Consider the following 14,358-nt stretch of genomic DNA (forward strand, 5'->3'; position numbering starts at 1 on the left):
ATCCTCAAACTTGACCAACCATAGCAGTCCATCCCCTGGAGATGACGTGACAGGGAAGGTATGGGTAGAAGCTGTGGGCTTTCTGTCCCCCGCAGGCCAACAGATATATCCCCTACCTCTTACAGAGCTGGTGCGAGGCAGCCTGCAAATGACACTGACCCACTAACAATACCACAGAACTTTTCCTTAGCTCACCAGGAATACCAGAGATTTCAAAGAACTTTGTGTCTGCATTATGGCGCCCTATGCACAGATCGATAAAGCTGTTACCCAGAAAAAAAGTGAGATTTCAGAAGATAGGGTGCATGTCAGCATGCTCAGGGACTTAAAATGCATTCCGGGAAAGTGGTATATAGGTCCTGGAATCAGAGAGACTTGGGGTCAAATCCTCGCTTTACCTCTTATCAACGAGGAAACCTTAGGCAAGTCTCTCAAATTTAGCTCCTCAGCAACATTAGAAGAAAGAGTAAGAGTAGCCAACAATAGGGTTGCTTGTGGATTAAATTAAATAATGTATATAAGGTGCTTAGCATTAGCATTTGTTCATAAATTCTACTGTACAGTTTCAAAACATATGCTTTTGCCTAGAGTCACATGCGGCTCTTTGGCCCTTTGAGTGTGGCTCTTCCACAAAATACCATGGCCTGGGCGAGTCTATTTTGAAGAAGTGGCATTAGAAGAAGTTTTAAAAAATTTGGCTCTCAAAAGAAATTTCAATCGTTGTATTGTTGGTATTTGGCTCTGTTGACTAATGAGTTTGCCGACCACCGGCCTAGACTATTAGAAACCTCTTATGATAGATTAAAGTATCACATGTCTTGTTGTGTAATTCTGTTAAAATTCTGTAAATACAATAGGGTAAGAATGAAGAAATCCTTAGAGGAAATAGTCAAGTATGCTTTGTTTTTAACAAGTCCAGACAGACACTTTGGGCAAAAATCAAATCGCATTTTAACCCTTTTTCTAGGGGTTAGTTTATTTATCCAAGGGATGACTGATTCTTATTCAATACGGTGCTACAGACTGCATGCTTCTGTCCTTCTGGAATTCGTATGTTGAAGTCCCAACCTACCAGAACATAGTATTAGGAGATGGGACGTCCCAGAGGTAAACAGGGTAAGACGAGGTCATGAGGATGGGGAATGAGAAGGGGGTTAGTGTCCTGATAAGAGAAAGAGGCTAGAGCTCCCTCGGCCATGTGAGGACACAAGGAGAAGGAAGTTGTCCTCAATCCAGGAAGCGAGTCCTCACCAGATACCAGATCTGCCTCGACCTTGGACTCCCCCGCCTCCAGAACTGTGAGAAATAGATGGCCACGTGGAACAGCAGCCCAAGCAGACTACGACGTAAGGATTTCTTATTTTAGAAATGCACTTTCTTGAAGTTGCCTACCATCCCGAGAAGCTGTTTCCTCTCTCCCCGCTTGACGTACAAGCTTGGGACTGCGGCTTCACACAGCCAGCCCCCAGCCCACACCTGAGGAGTCTGTCTCTGCTCCTGCAGGCTGCTTGCAATTGAGACAATCAAAGAATGCTCCCTGAATGGTATTACCAGTAAACATCTCCATGCTGCCCGGCCGGCATGGCTCAGTGGTTGAGCATCGACCTATGAACCAGGAGGTCACGGTTCAATTCCTGGTCAGGGCACATGCCCGGGTTGTGGGCTCCACCCCTAGTAGGGGGTGTGCAGGAGGCAGCAGATCAATGATTCTCTCTCATCAATGATGTTTCTACCTCTCTCTTCCTTCTTCTCTGAAAACAATAAAAATAACTAAAAAAAAAACTCATGCTGCTCACCAGCCAACATCTGCAGAGTACGCCTCTGTGGATTCTGCTGGATCTCTAAGACTACGTATCCTGCTTATTAAATGGAGGACTCAGACTTGACCCAAAAGCCCAGGTTCTAGTGGCAGCCTCGCCCTCAGGATGCACAGTATCACCCAGCTTAGCACTGAGCACTGAACGGTGAACATTTGGCCACCACTCTGGCCAGTGGCCTCTCTCCCCATTCCAAGTCCATCAGCCTGACTTCCCGTCTGCCTTGACCTTCACTGAGAGCCAGGCCTGCTGTGGCCACCAATGACTCAGTCAAAGTCAGACAATGATCTACTGGCTCCCAACCCAAGGTTTTCCCTCCAATCCATCAGTAAAGGTATTCAAAAACTAGGTTTGCCTTATTTTCATTTTCTCATTTTGCCACTTCGTAGAATTCTTCATTTCAAGAATCCTGACCTCCCAACATTCCCTAATCCTCTGGAAAGTGACACAGCATATATGCTACCTGCACCGTGCAAACAGGGGCTGATTTCATTTTCCCATCATCTAAAAAGCACACAAGGTAATTTGTAGACCAGCAGTAAAATCTATTTACGAAGAATGCTGATTTGTTTTCTGCACTTTCCAGCACAGAGGTTCAATTTATTTCCTTACCATAAAATGAACCATTACTTTTTTTAAACAATCATAGAACATTTTAGAAATGTTTTAATTTCCCCCAAAATAAATAAATAAATAACCAACTTGCAAATTAGAGTGGAAATAGCTTTCTTAAAATGGGCCCAGTTTGAACCCTGTTTGCTGATGGATGATTTCACTGTGCCTCAAGGCAGATGACTTCACAGCCATTGGGTATAAAATAGAATGATGTTTTTATAAAGCCGTTACATCACTAACAACATAATTATTATAAATGAAATTATAAGGGGAAATGGGAGATGACTGTAACGGTGTTGAAATTTGAGCTAACTCGTTGCTAAAAATCATGTCTCTACAAGAAAAACCCTATGCATTTCTTCTATGGGACAAACCTAGTAGCACCCTGAAAACTTAATAATTATGGAACAGGAATTCTGGTCCTTGTTTAGAGGACCTTGTCCTCTTGGAGTTGGAGGTCATGTACTATTTGAAGGGAAACAGCACCACCTTGTGAACAAAGAAGGAAGAGAAACTGGATCCAATTTGCTCAAGTAGTTATCAGGTTGTATTAAAAATACTACCCTGGCTTGAAGATGGCAGCTGGCCTGACAGAGGTGAGGGAGAGGAAGTGAGTGAGTGAGGGTATCAAAGGAGAGTGTGTGGATGTGTGTGGTGTGTGTGTGAGTGAGTAAGGGACAGTTAAAGCCCCGTAGGAGCAGCAGGGGCTGGCAGACCAGGCTCTCTTGGACAAGGAGAGACTACCACCGCTGCGGGCACTCCCCCGACGACGGCGGGACTCTGGCACGGCACGGAGCCCACGCCATCTTGAAGGGGAGGACGGCCTTTTTTAGGAACTCATCAGCACCACCAACCAGACAGGCCTTGGAACTGCCCCGCTACCCAGCAGCCACTACAGCCAAAATCCTGCTGCCCCACCCTGACCCTCAGACCCAGGGACCTCCACCTCCAAAGGTGCACCGCTCGGCAGCAGTAAGTACAACCTCTCCCTCCCCAGCGGCAGAACTCCGGACAACACATTCATTCGCGCATTTCCAACGCATAGGCATCCAGGGCACACCACTCCATAGGCAGCGCCTGGGAGCTACGGGGAGCCCCCGCGGGTGTGATTTTGTACAGACAAGGGCGCATGGCCCTGCAGTAGAAATTCTGAATTCCCTCTTCCTGAATAACTGCCCACAGACACCCCAGCTGTGCAACTTCAGTGCCAGGGCCCCTCAGAGTGCGTCAAAGCTCTGCGCAGGCAAAGGCACCTCTACACTCGTGCATTTCCAAGGAGCAGGACCCCTGAGCCCATCTATCCACAGCGCACTCTGGGGAGCAGCTTTGAGACTCTGCTGGTTATAATTCTGCACAGACAAGGGCACGCTACCCCACAGTAGAAATTCTGAATTCCCTCTTCCTGAATAACTGCCCACATTCACCCCAGCTGCTCAACCTCAGTGCCAGGACCCCTCAGAGTGCGTCAGAACTCTGTGCCAGCAAACGCACCTCCACAGATGTGAATTTCCAACAGGCAGGCACTCTGAGCCCATCTACCCACAGGGTGCTCGTGGGAGCCACTGTGAGCTCTCCCTGGGTGCAATCTTGGACAAACAGGGGCGCACTCCCCCCGGCAGTAGAAATTCTGAATTCACTCATCCTGGATACCTGCCCACGGGCACCTCAATTACGCGGCTACACTGCCAGGGCCCTTCAGAGTGCTTCAGTGTGCCTCGCAGGCAAACATACCGTGGGTGCCCTGTGAGCTGCCACTGGGAGCAAGCGCCTATTCACCACAGGTGCAGCAGCAAAAGCTGAGTCTGCCCACCCCACAACTACAGAACTCTGGACACCACAGTCACGCCTTTCCAGAGAGCAGGCCCCCTGAGCCCCAGCACCCCAACAAATGGTTCCTGGGTGCCACTGTGAGTCCCCGCTGGGCACGCATGATTTCAATTAAGGGTACAAGACAGCAAAAATTGGGACACCCCCCTCCACGGCTACTGAATTCTAGACACCGCAGTTGTGCCTCTCAAGCTCGCAGGCCTACATCAAGAGAACCCAAATAGCTCAAGTAGGGAGCTACACTAGATTACCAAGCCCAGGAGAACTGAGAGATTACACCAGTAACACCATCACCAAAAGAACCTGGGTAGCAAAGCAATTGGATCTACAATTAAAACATTACAGGAAAACATGGGAAGACAAAAAAGCAACTCCCAAAGGAAAGAAAAAGAGGAATCACCAGAAAGGGAGTTAAATGAAATTAAGGCTAGCAGCATATCAGAGAAAGAATTCAGAGTAATGGTTATAAGGATGTTTAATCGGCTGGATGACAAATACACACAACTCAATGAGAATTATAAGGAGCTGAATGAGAATGTCGCCAACATGAAAAGGAACCAAGAGGAGATGAAGAACGACATAGCTGCAATAAAGAACACAATGGAAGGCTTAAACAGTAGACTAGAAGAGGCTGAGGACCGCATCAGCGAATTAGAAGACAAGGTAGGAAAAAACACACAAACACAGCAGCAACTGGAAAGAAGACTTAAAAAGCCAGAGGAGAGCCTAAGGGAGGACGCAAGGATGGTACAATATCTGCAAATCTATAAACGTGATACATCACCTAAACAAATTGAGAGATAAAAATCACATAGTCATATCAATTGATGCAGAAAAAGCATTTGACAAAATCCAACACCCTTTCTTGATAAAAACTCTCAGCAAGGTGGGAATAGAAGGATCATACCTCAACATAATAAAAGCCATATATGACAAACCCACAGCCAACATCATACTCAATGGGCAAAAACTAAAACCATTTCCCCTAAGAACAGGAACAAGACAGGGATGCCCGCTTTTACCACTCCTGTTCAACATAGTACTGGAAGTACTAGCCATTGTGATTAGACAAGAAGAAGAAATAAAAGGCATCCAAATTGGAAAAGAAGAAGTAAAGCTGTCCTTATTTGCAGATGACATGATACTGTACATAGGAAACCCTACTGACTCCATCAAAAAAATTATTAGACTTAAGAAATGAATTCGGCAATGTAGCAGGATACAAAATTAATGCCAAGAAATCTATGGCATTTCTATACACCAACAGTGAACTTACAGAAAGAGAGACTAAGAAAACAATCCCATTTGCCATTGCACCAAAACAATTAAGATACCTAGGAATAAACTTAACTAAGGAGGTGAAAGACCTCTACTCAGAAAACTACAGGACATTGATAAAAGAGATAGAGGAAGACATAAGTAGATGGAAGAGCATACCGTGTTCATGGGTTGGTAGAATCAACATCATTAAAATGTCCATACTACCCAAAGCAATCTATAGATTCAATGCACTCCCCATTAAAATACCAACGGCATATTTCACAGACCTAGAAAGAACTCTCCAAAAATTCATCTGGAATAAAAAAAGACCCCGAATAGCCACAGCAATCCTGAGAAAGAAGAACAAAGTAGGAGGGATCTCAATACCAGATTTCAAGTTGTATTACAAAGCCACTGTTCTCAAAACAGCCTGGTACTGGCACAAGAACAGGCATATAGACCAATGGAATAGAATAGAGAACCCAGATATCGACCCAAACCACTATGCTCAATTAATATTTATCAAAGGAGGCATGAACATACAATGGAGTCAAGACAGTCTCTTCAATAAATGGTGTTGGGAAAATTGGACAGATACATGCAAAAAAAATGAAACTAGAACACCAACTTACACCATACACAAAAATAAACTCAAAATGGATAAAGGACTTAAACATAAGATGGGAAACCATAAAAATACTAGAAGAATCCACAGGCAGAGAAATCTCAGACATATGCCAAAGCAATTTCTTCACCGATACCACTCCTAGGGCAATGGAAACTAAAGAGAAAATAAACAAATGGGACTACATCAAAATAAAAAGCTTTTGCACAGCAAAAGAAACCATCAACAAAACAACAAGAAAGCCCACTGTATGGGAAAGCATATTTGCAAATGTTATCACCGATAAAAGTTTAATCTCCAACATTTACAGGGAACTCATACAACTCAATAAAAGGAAAATAAACGACCCAATAAAAAAAAATGGGCAATGGACCTGAATAGATACTTTTCTAAAGAAGACAGAAGGAAGGCCAAGAGATATATGAAAGCATGCTCAAAGTCACTAATTATCCGAGAGATACAAATCAAAATGACAATGCTGTACCATCTCACACCTGTCAGAATGGCAATCATTAACAAATCAACCAACGACAAGTGCTGGCGAGGATGCGGAGAAAAAGGAACCCTCCTGCACTGCTGGTGGGAATGCAGACTGGTGCAGCCACTGTGGAAGACAGTATGGAGTTTCCTCAAAAAATAAAAAATGGAACTCCCATTTGACCCAATAATCCCACTCCTAGGAATATATCCTAAGAAACTAGAAACACCAATCAGAAAGGATATATGCACCCCTATGTTCATAGCAGCACAATTCACCATAGCTAAGATTTGGAAACAGCCTAAGTGCCCATCAGCAGATGAGTGGATCAGAAAACTATGGTACATCTACAAAATGGAATACTACGCTGCTATAAAAAAAAAGAAGGCATTCTTACCATTTGCAGCAGCCTGGATGGAACTGGAGAGCATTATGCTAAATGAAATAAGCCAGTCAATGAAAGAAAAATACCACATGATCTCACTCATTTATGGATAATAAAGAACATTATAACCTGATGAACAAAAAGATAGATACAGAGGCAGTAAAGCATCAAACAGACTGTCAAATTACAGCAGGAAGGTTGGGGAAGGGTGGGGGAGATAAGAGATCAACCGAAGGACTTGTATGCATGCATATGAGCATAACCAATGGACGCAATGGGGGGTGAGGGCATGTATGGAAGTGGGGTGGGGGGGGCAATGGGAAGATATGTACACATATAATACCTTAATCAATTTTAAAAAAATGATTAAAAAAAATACTACCCTGTTAGGTTTGTATAGTCCTGTCTACAAAAGAAGTAGGATACTATTTGTATGTAAGTGACAACATGGCTCTGTTTATAGAGATTATTAAATGATCCCAACATGTATAAATGATCCAAAAATGTATTCAGGGAGACCCAACATCTAACTATAGCTACATGGACTCTTTTCTAAATTCCAAATTTGGCGGGGGGGGCGGGGGAGGGATGAGACAGAAGGTTTTGAATGTACCAAACTTTAAAGACAGACAAAAAATCATCTTTAATGAGGCAGTATCATTAATGTCTATTCACACAATTCCTAACTTATGGATATATCATCCTGCAAAGAGTAAATTCCAGCAACAAGAGCACTCCTAAACCCCGCCCCCCACCAGTCAACAAAAACCCCCACCCGCTGCCCTCTCACCTGAACACACCCTCTAGCACCCTCCACCTTCACATCTGATCCACAGAAGCCTGGGTCCCATTCAGGGAGTCTGCAAAACTAAACTCTTTTCCTAATAACACCGGGGAGTTGTTTGCCTTTTCCACTCCCTTTCCCTCACGAGTGTACACTGCTTTCCCAGCAGCTACCTGGCCTGCGACAGCACAAGCAGATAAATGTGGAGGCGGACAGGGGAAACACTCTCCTCTGAGAAGCCAGCCATTCAAGACACATGCAAAAACCTAAAACCATGCCACGCTTCTCGTTGTTTTGGAAAATAATTAATTTAATAAAATGTCCATGTTAACTTGTAATAGGTCTGTTTTCTCATACTATTTTTAATCTCTCAGTTTTCATTTTTAATGTGATAAATATAGATAGATATAATCCACATCAACAAGAGCTCGTGGGCGGGGGGGGGGGGCCTCAATAATATTTAAGAGTATAAAGGAGTCCTGAAGTCAAAACGTTTGAGACCTGACGGTCTATGGCACATTCTCCCTGCTGTAGCTCCCACCGGTTCATTTCTCAGAGCTGATACTCATCAGTCATCTCCCACGGCCCTCACAAAGCCTCGCTGCAAAGCCCAGGAAGCATTTCCAGCCTCCAGCCTCCCGCAGATGGGGGAGTTCTCAGGAGGGTGGGCATTGTTTATTAACAACCTCCACAAAGAGCTTCCTTAACGCCATGGGCCTGTTTGGAACTACTTCCCCTCCTCCCTCCGTCGAACACACATTTTGTGAATGCTCTCTTTCTCGGGGGAACGAGTCAACTGGTCTCTGCTTAGAAATATGTCAACTGGAGAAAAGGAAAAAAACAGGATTCTTTGAGCCTTCTGACAAAGTGAGCAAATGATGATAGAATATCACCTATCTCGATTCCTGTTATCTTGTGCCTCCATGCGGTATACCCTCTGTGTATATTAGTCAGTGCTCTATGCTGGTGGTAAAGTCATAAAGAGTCCAGTGCAGAATGTCCCAGCTAAGGTCCCCAGAAGTGCTCATTACAGCTTTCTGAACACTCCTGAAATGTTCAGTGTTTCTATTGAAAATGACTGTAAAGGGTCCATGAGACACAGGCGAGACAAGTCAGGTTTCTTGTTTTGTACTTTTCGGCTGCTCACCACCCGCTGTCCCCTCCTGCCTGTATTAGCCATTGTCTGAGCTCCTAGCAGGAGCCACGGTCTGTCCCCGAGGCCAGGGGATGAGGCGAGCCCGCCCCGAGCTGCAGGAGTAGGCCCCGGGCACCCAGGAAGGAGCCTAGCTGAGGGGTGAGTGGGGGCTGCAATGCAGCCGGCACTCTGCCCTCCAGGCCACAGGCCACGTGCTCTCTTTCTCAAAACTGCTGGAAAGGTGAAAGGAAATCGCCACTTGCCCCTTGGACCTCAACAGGGGAGCAGGCTGCGTGGGAATGTGTCCACTGGTTTGAGGTAAATAAGTCCATTTTCAAACCTGCAATAACTCCAGAAACAGGACCAAGAATAAACCTTTTACTTCGATGCTACAATGCCTAGTGTTAAAATTAAAGAGACCTTTCATAAGTAGATTTGATGCCGATGAAAACACAATTTAGGAGAGAAAGGTCTAGAGATACTTTTTTGTTTTCTAAACCTTTATCTTAAGGGGGGAAAAGTGCCCTGAACATACAGAACTCGCCTATCAATACCAGGTAAGTTAACATGATACCCTGGGTTACATAACAAATACATGGAGACAACTGATGGGAAAGAGTCTCTACGGGAGGGTTCTGTGTCACCTGTAAGAAGAAGTTTCACAGAAAGTGTGTTACTCGTCTCCTTTGTAAATAGTGCCCATTAACCCTATGACTGACCCTGTTATTCTGAGCCAGAATGAAAAATAAAATTCATGCTTTTCCCCGATGGGATGTCACTTGGACTCCAGGGCGGATGCCTGGATGGAGTGGTATTTTAATGGGTCTAACCGGTTTGGCTCAGTGGATAGAGCGTCGGCCTGCAGACTCAAGGGTCCCAGGTTCAATTCCGGTCAAGGGCATGTACCTTGGTTGCGGGCACATCCCTAGTAGGAGGTGTGCAGGAGGCAGCTGATCGATATTTCTCTCTCATTGATGTTTCTAAATCTCTATCCCTCTCCCTTCCTCTCTGTAAAAAAGCAATAAATATATATATATTTTAAAAAAATAATAATGGGTCTTCCCGTGGCGGGAAGGGTGGGGGAGCTCTCTTGGGCCTCTTTACTAAGGATACTAATCACCTCTCAAAGACCCTACCGCCAAATACCATCTCATTGGGGATTAGGTTTCAACATATCAATTGGGGGGGGGGGGGGGAGGCACACTATCCAGTCTATAGGGAAAAGAAGTGCTGGGTAGTTCACAAAGTCACTGAAGATGCTGGAGAACCATGGTAGGCCCTGGGCACCCATTAGGAACCAAGCTGAGGGGGCAGAGCCACGTTCATCCCACAGAAACAACCTGCTTAGGATGCCACCTCCAGGATGTTGGCCTCTGACACTTGGCACCATGCAGCTGGGTGCTGCTGTGCCCGCGCCCTGGCTGCCACAGGCCTGCCCGTGCATCTCTGCTGCGGCTGCTCAGAGTCATCTTTGACCATCCACTTCCTTTGCAACGTCCCATCAGGTTCAGTATTCCAGGAAGCAGAGAGTGGTTGGGGCCGGGTATGTGCCCACGCGGGGCAGCCAGGAAGCTGGAAAGGGAAGCACCCACTCCCTTTCGCTTTTGTAGCAGGAGGTGGGGCCTCCCGGACACGGAGCGCAGGATTCCACACACCTGGCTGGTGAGCTGTCCCCTGCAGCACCCGTTAGTAAAGAAGGAACGTGAGACAGAAGGTGTAAAATCCCACGTTAGGTCTAAACATACTGTCAGGGGAACTCCCAGGAGAGGTTATTTTTGATTGCGGATCAGAAAATGTTTCATGGAAGTGGCATTTAAGAAAGGCTTAATGGATCAGATCTTCACTAACAGAAATAAACAGAAAGGGGGTTCCAGGCCGCTCAGGGGAAAGGAATAACATAACCAACTTCAATCTGAATGCAAAGGAGATGGTAACATAATATCTTCCCATTAAATTCTTGTACTGTGTAAGTGGGCCATCATTTATTTGTTATTTGCAGTGAAGGCCATAGACGGAGTATACGCTCACATTAAAATACCATCCCACCCAAATCCCATTGGAGAAAGTATGGATTTTATTTTTAGTTCTGGCTATTTAATTCTCACAGGGACATTCTGCCCAGAAGTGGGGGTTGCAATGTGGCAGCAATATGTAAATTGAAATATTTATTCACTGACTCAACATTTACTTAGAGTCTAATGCGTTCCAGGTTCTGAGATCAAGTGCACAAAATGAGGATGTTCAAGGCCCTGCCTTTGTGGTGGTCAGAATAATGCCCCTTCCTCCCCATACACCCCCCACCCCCACCCGCGCGCGCGCACACACACACACACACACACACACACACACACACACCAAGATGTCTTCATCTCTGCAGCCTGTGAATTTGTTACCTTACAGGGCAAAAGGGACTTTACAGATACGATGAAATTAAGGACCTTGAGGTTGGGGAATAATCCTTGATTATCTGGGGCGGGGAGGTGATCTAACCCCATAGGAGAAAAGTAGGTGAGTGGATGCAAAAAAGAAAGCAGAGAGAGAAAATGGGTGGCTGATGTCAAAGTAGTGTAAGTTACCTCAGCTGTGAACATTAAATCCTTGCCACAGAAAGCTGAGATGAAAGCTAACTAGAAACACAAATAAGAATAAATGAAGCTAACTAGAAATAAAACAGTAAATAGCAATATTTACGGAGTGCTTACAAGGCACTGTGCCTGCGTGACATGTAAAAATGTTGAAAGTTCACATAAACTGCGCATATGTGCAAACGTTATAAAAAAGGGTATTTTATTCCTGTAACTGATGGCGTTTTATTCTCTCTCAGTAGAGTGTGGGAAAAGGCTTACTCTTGCCAATAAAATGCACTGGGCTCTTTCCCCACAGTTAATCCTCTGGAGGACTCAGCCCATTCAAAGTTCAATCTCAAGGCTGCTTCCTTCGACGGGGTCCACCCTCTGTGCTGCTCATGCTGCGGAAGGCATCTGGGTGAAGACCAACGTCACAGACCCTCGTGGGGAGGGGCGGCACCGTCCTCGGACTCAGTCTCTCTGCTGTGCACTGGTCTCGGAGCACTCTGCACGGATGTTCGCCAACATGTGGCAATCCTGACTTTATCTGGGCACATACAGGCGCCCGCTGCTGAAGTTTCTGGTCACCCGCTGCCACCTGCTTGTGACCACCAAGGCATCGCGTTCTGAGGCCCCGTGTCCCTCTGCAGGCCTCGGCTGATTCACTCGTCCTCTCAGAACACCGGGAAGCCCCTTTCAACCTCGGCATGAAGGCACGCCGGCTGTGGCCCAGCACTCACAGGCTGGGAGTAGAGATGTATGTCTCAGAAACCTCTCTCTGTCCTTCCTGCTCTGTCACTCCTGGGCCACGCCATGCAGCTGAGAAGCAGAGCACCAAGGTGCACATTCTCTGACCTTCCTTTATCTGTCCATCCTTTTCTTTTCTCTCTTTGTTTGCTTGCTTGTGAATCCTCACCCACTGATATTTTTTCCATTGATTTTTAGAGAGGTTGGAAGAGAGGGAAGGAAGGGAGGGGAAGAGAGAGAGAAGCATCAATGAAAGAGACACATCGATGGTTGCCTCCTGAACGTGCCCCAACCAGAGCCGGGGATCGAACCTGCAGCCCAGGTACGTACCCTTGACCAGGAATCAAAGCCAAGACCCTTCGGTTCTCGAGGCACACGCCAACCACTGAGCCACACCAGTCAGGGCTCCATCCTTTCCTATCTATCTGAGGAAGTCCCTCCCGGGAGGGGTCTGGGCTGGGTACTTTCCCAGAGACACAGGCAGGGAGGGCCCTCTCATAGCCGCATTCCTTGAGAGTCTCCTGCTTCCTCCGCAGGGAAGGTTTTCTTCTCTGGTCCAGCGGAAATCCCCCTTACCTCCAGCTTTCACCAAGACAGCTGGCCAAACTTCAGACAGACGTCCTGACTCCATGCGCTCACCTCCCTTCTCTTAGAACATGTACTTCAGAGAACTTTTACAGACGGTCCTAGACTTAGGATGATCCCACTTATGACTTTTCAACGTTGTGATGCGAAAGCAATAGGCATTCAGTAGAAATGGGCGTGTCTGAGCTAGGATGTCCCGAACCTCAGGTGTATTTTTCACTTAGGATATTTTCAACTTAGGAAGTATTTATCAGGACATAACCCCTTCGTAAGACAAGGAGGTTATGCAAGCTCCTTCTCTGCCCATTTGAGATGTGAATCTTTTTTTAAAGCCACTTGCCAGTTTCACAACCCAGGGATGTCTTTCTCAAGGGCCTGGGAGCCGTCATCCCTTTGAAACATGATCCTCAGGGGAGTGAGCATCCTTCCTCCAAATCTCTGGGAGGGTAGGAGCCTATCTTTGTGAGTGCCTTGCTCCTAGTAGTAAAACTACCTCCTGTCATAAAGGCCTAAGAAATTTACTTTTCCTTTGGGCATAACCAGTGAGCACACACGGTCAGGGCCTCGTGTGGACACTGACTCACTGACCGGAGTCTCCTGCAGACCCTATGCCCATGAGGCATCGCCCTGATTTCCAGTTTCTCTTTCTACAAAGTGAAGACTGGGTCAAAGCCATCTGAGGACAGTCACCGATCCTACCATCTTTTCCCATTTGTTGCCACTTGTCTTGCCTGCAGTTTACTCCAGCAGCCACAGAGGCAGCATTTCCTCTTCCCAAGGCACTTAGCAAATTTTTCAGAGTAACAGCCACACTCCTTATAGTCGTCGTCTCAGTTCACATAATTTGTAACTACATTAAATAGTTACAGGAGCAGGAAGAAATGGCATAAACGTGCTAGGGTTTCCCCTCCTGAAAACAAGAGGCTGCCCTGTAGGTAGGGGAGTAATCACCAGCTATTTCCGCAGGAAGGTCACGGGCGTAGCACAGAAGGTGGTGTGGAGGGGAGGAAAGGAATGGGGAGGTGAGTTATAAAAGTGCTGGGGAGGCTGAGCAGGCAGGGGAACGGCTTGCGGTGAGTGACTGCGCTGGGACAGCCTCCCCAGGGCCCGCCCGCCCGGAAAGACTTCTCCGATATTCGTTTCCCACGCAACCTCCCTCCCCACCTCCACCCAGGTTCCCGCAGCACTTGTGAAATCTGCCGCCCAAATATCGACACGTACTTATCTTTCGCTTTATTCCCTAATCGTTTCCTGTAGTACATCACGCAGGTCGCCTTAGTTAAAACACTACAATACACGCTTCTGTGACTGAAACGGCCGGTAAAGTCGTCCAAGGCCAGAGGATGCTCTGGGCCGCACCGGGACGTCGGGCCCAGCCCGCTGATGGCTGCACGGGAAGGGGTGATTGGTTCACTCTCTCTGGGTGATTGATTTGCTCTGCCTGGGTTACTCTCCCTGGCTGATCACAGGGTGCCCGCCTCGGGGACCCCACACCCTGCAGGAGGCTATCCCCACGGTGGCGTGAGAAGTCAC

Source organism: Plecotus auritus (genome assembly GCF_963455305.1).
Source record: "Plecotus auritus genome assembly, chromosome: 3".
Taxonomy (NCBI): Eukaryota; Metazoa; Chordata; class Mammalia; order Chiroptera; family Vespertilionidae; genus Plecotus; species Plecotus auritus.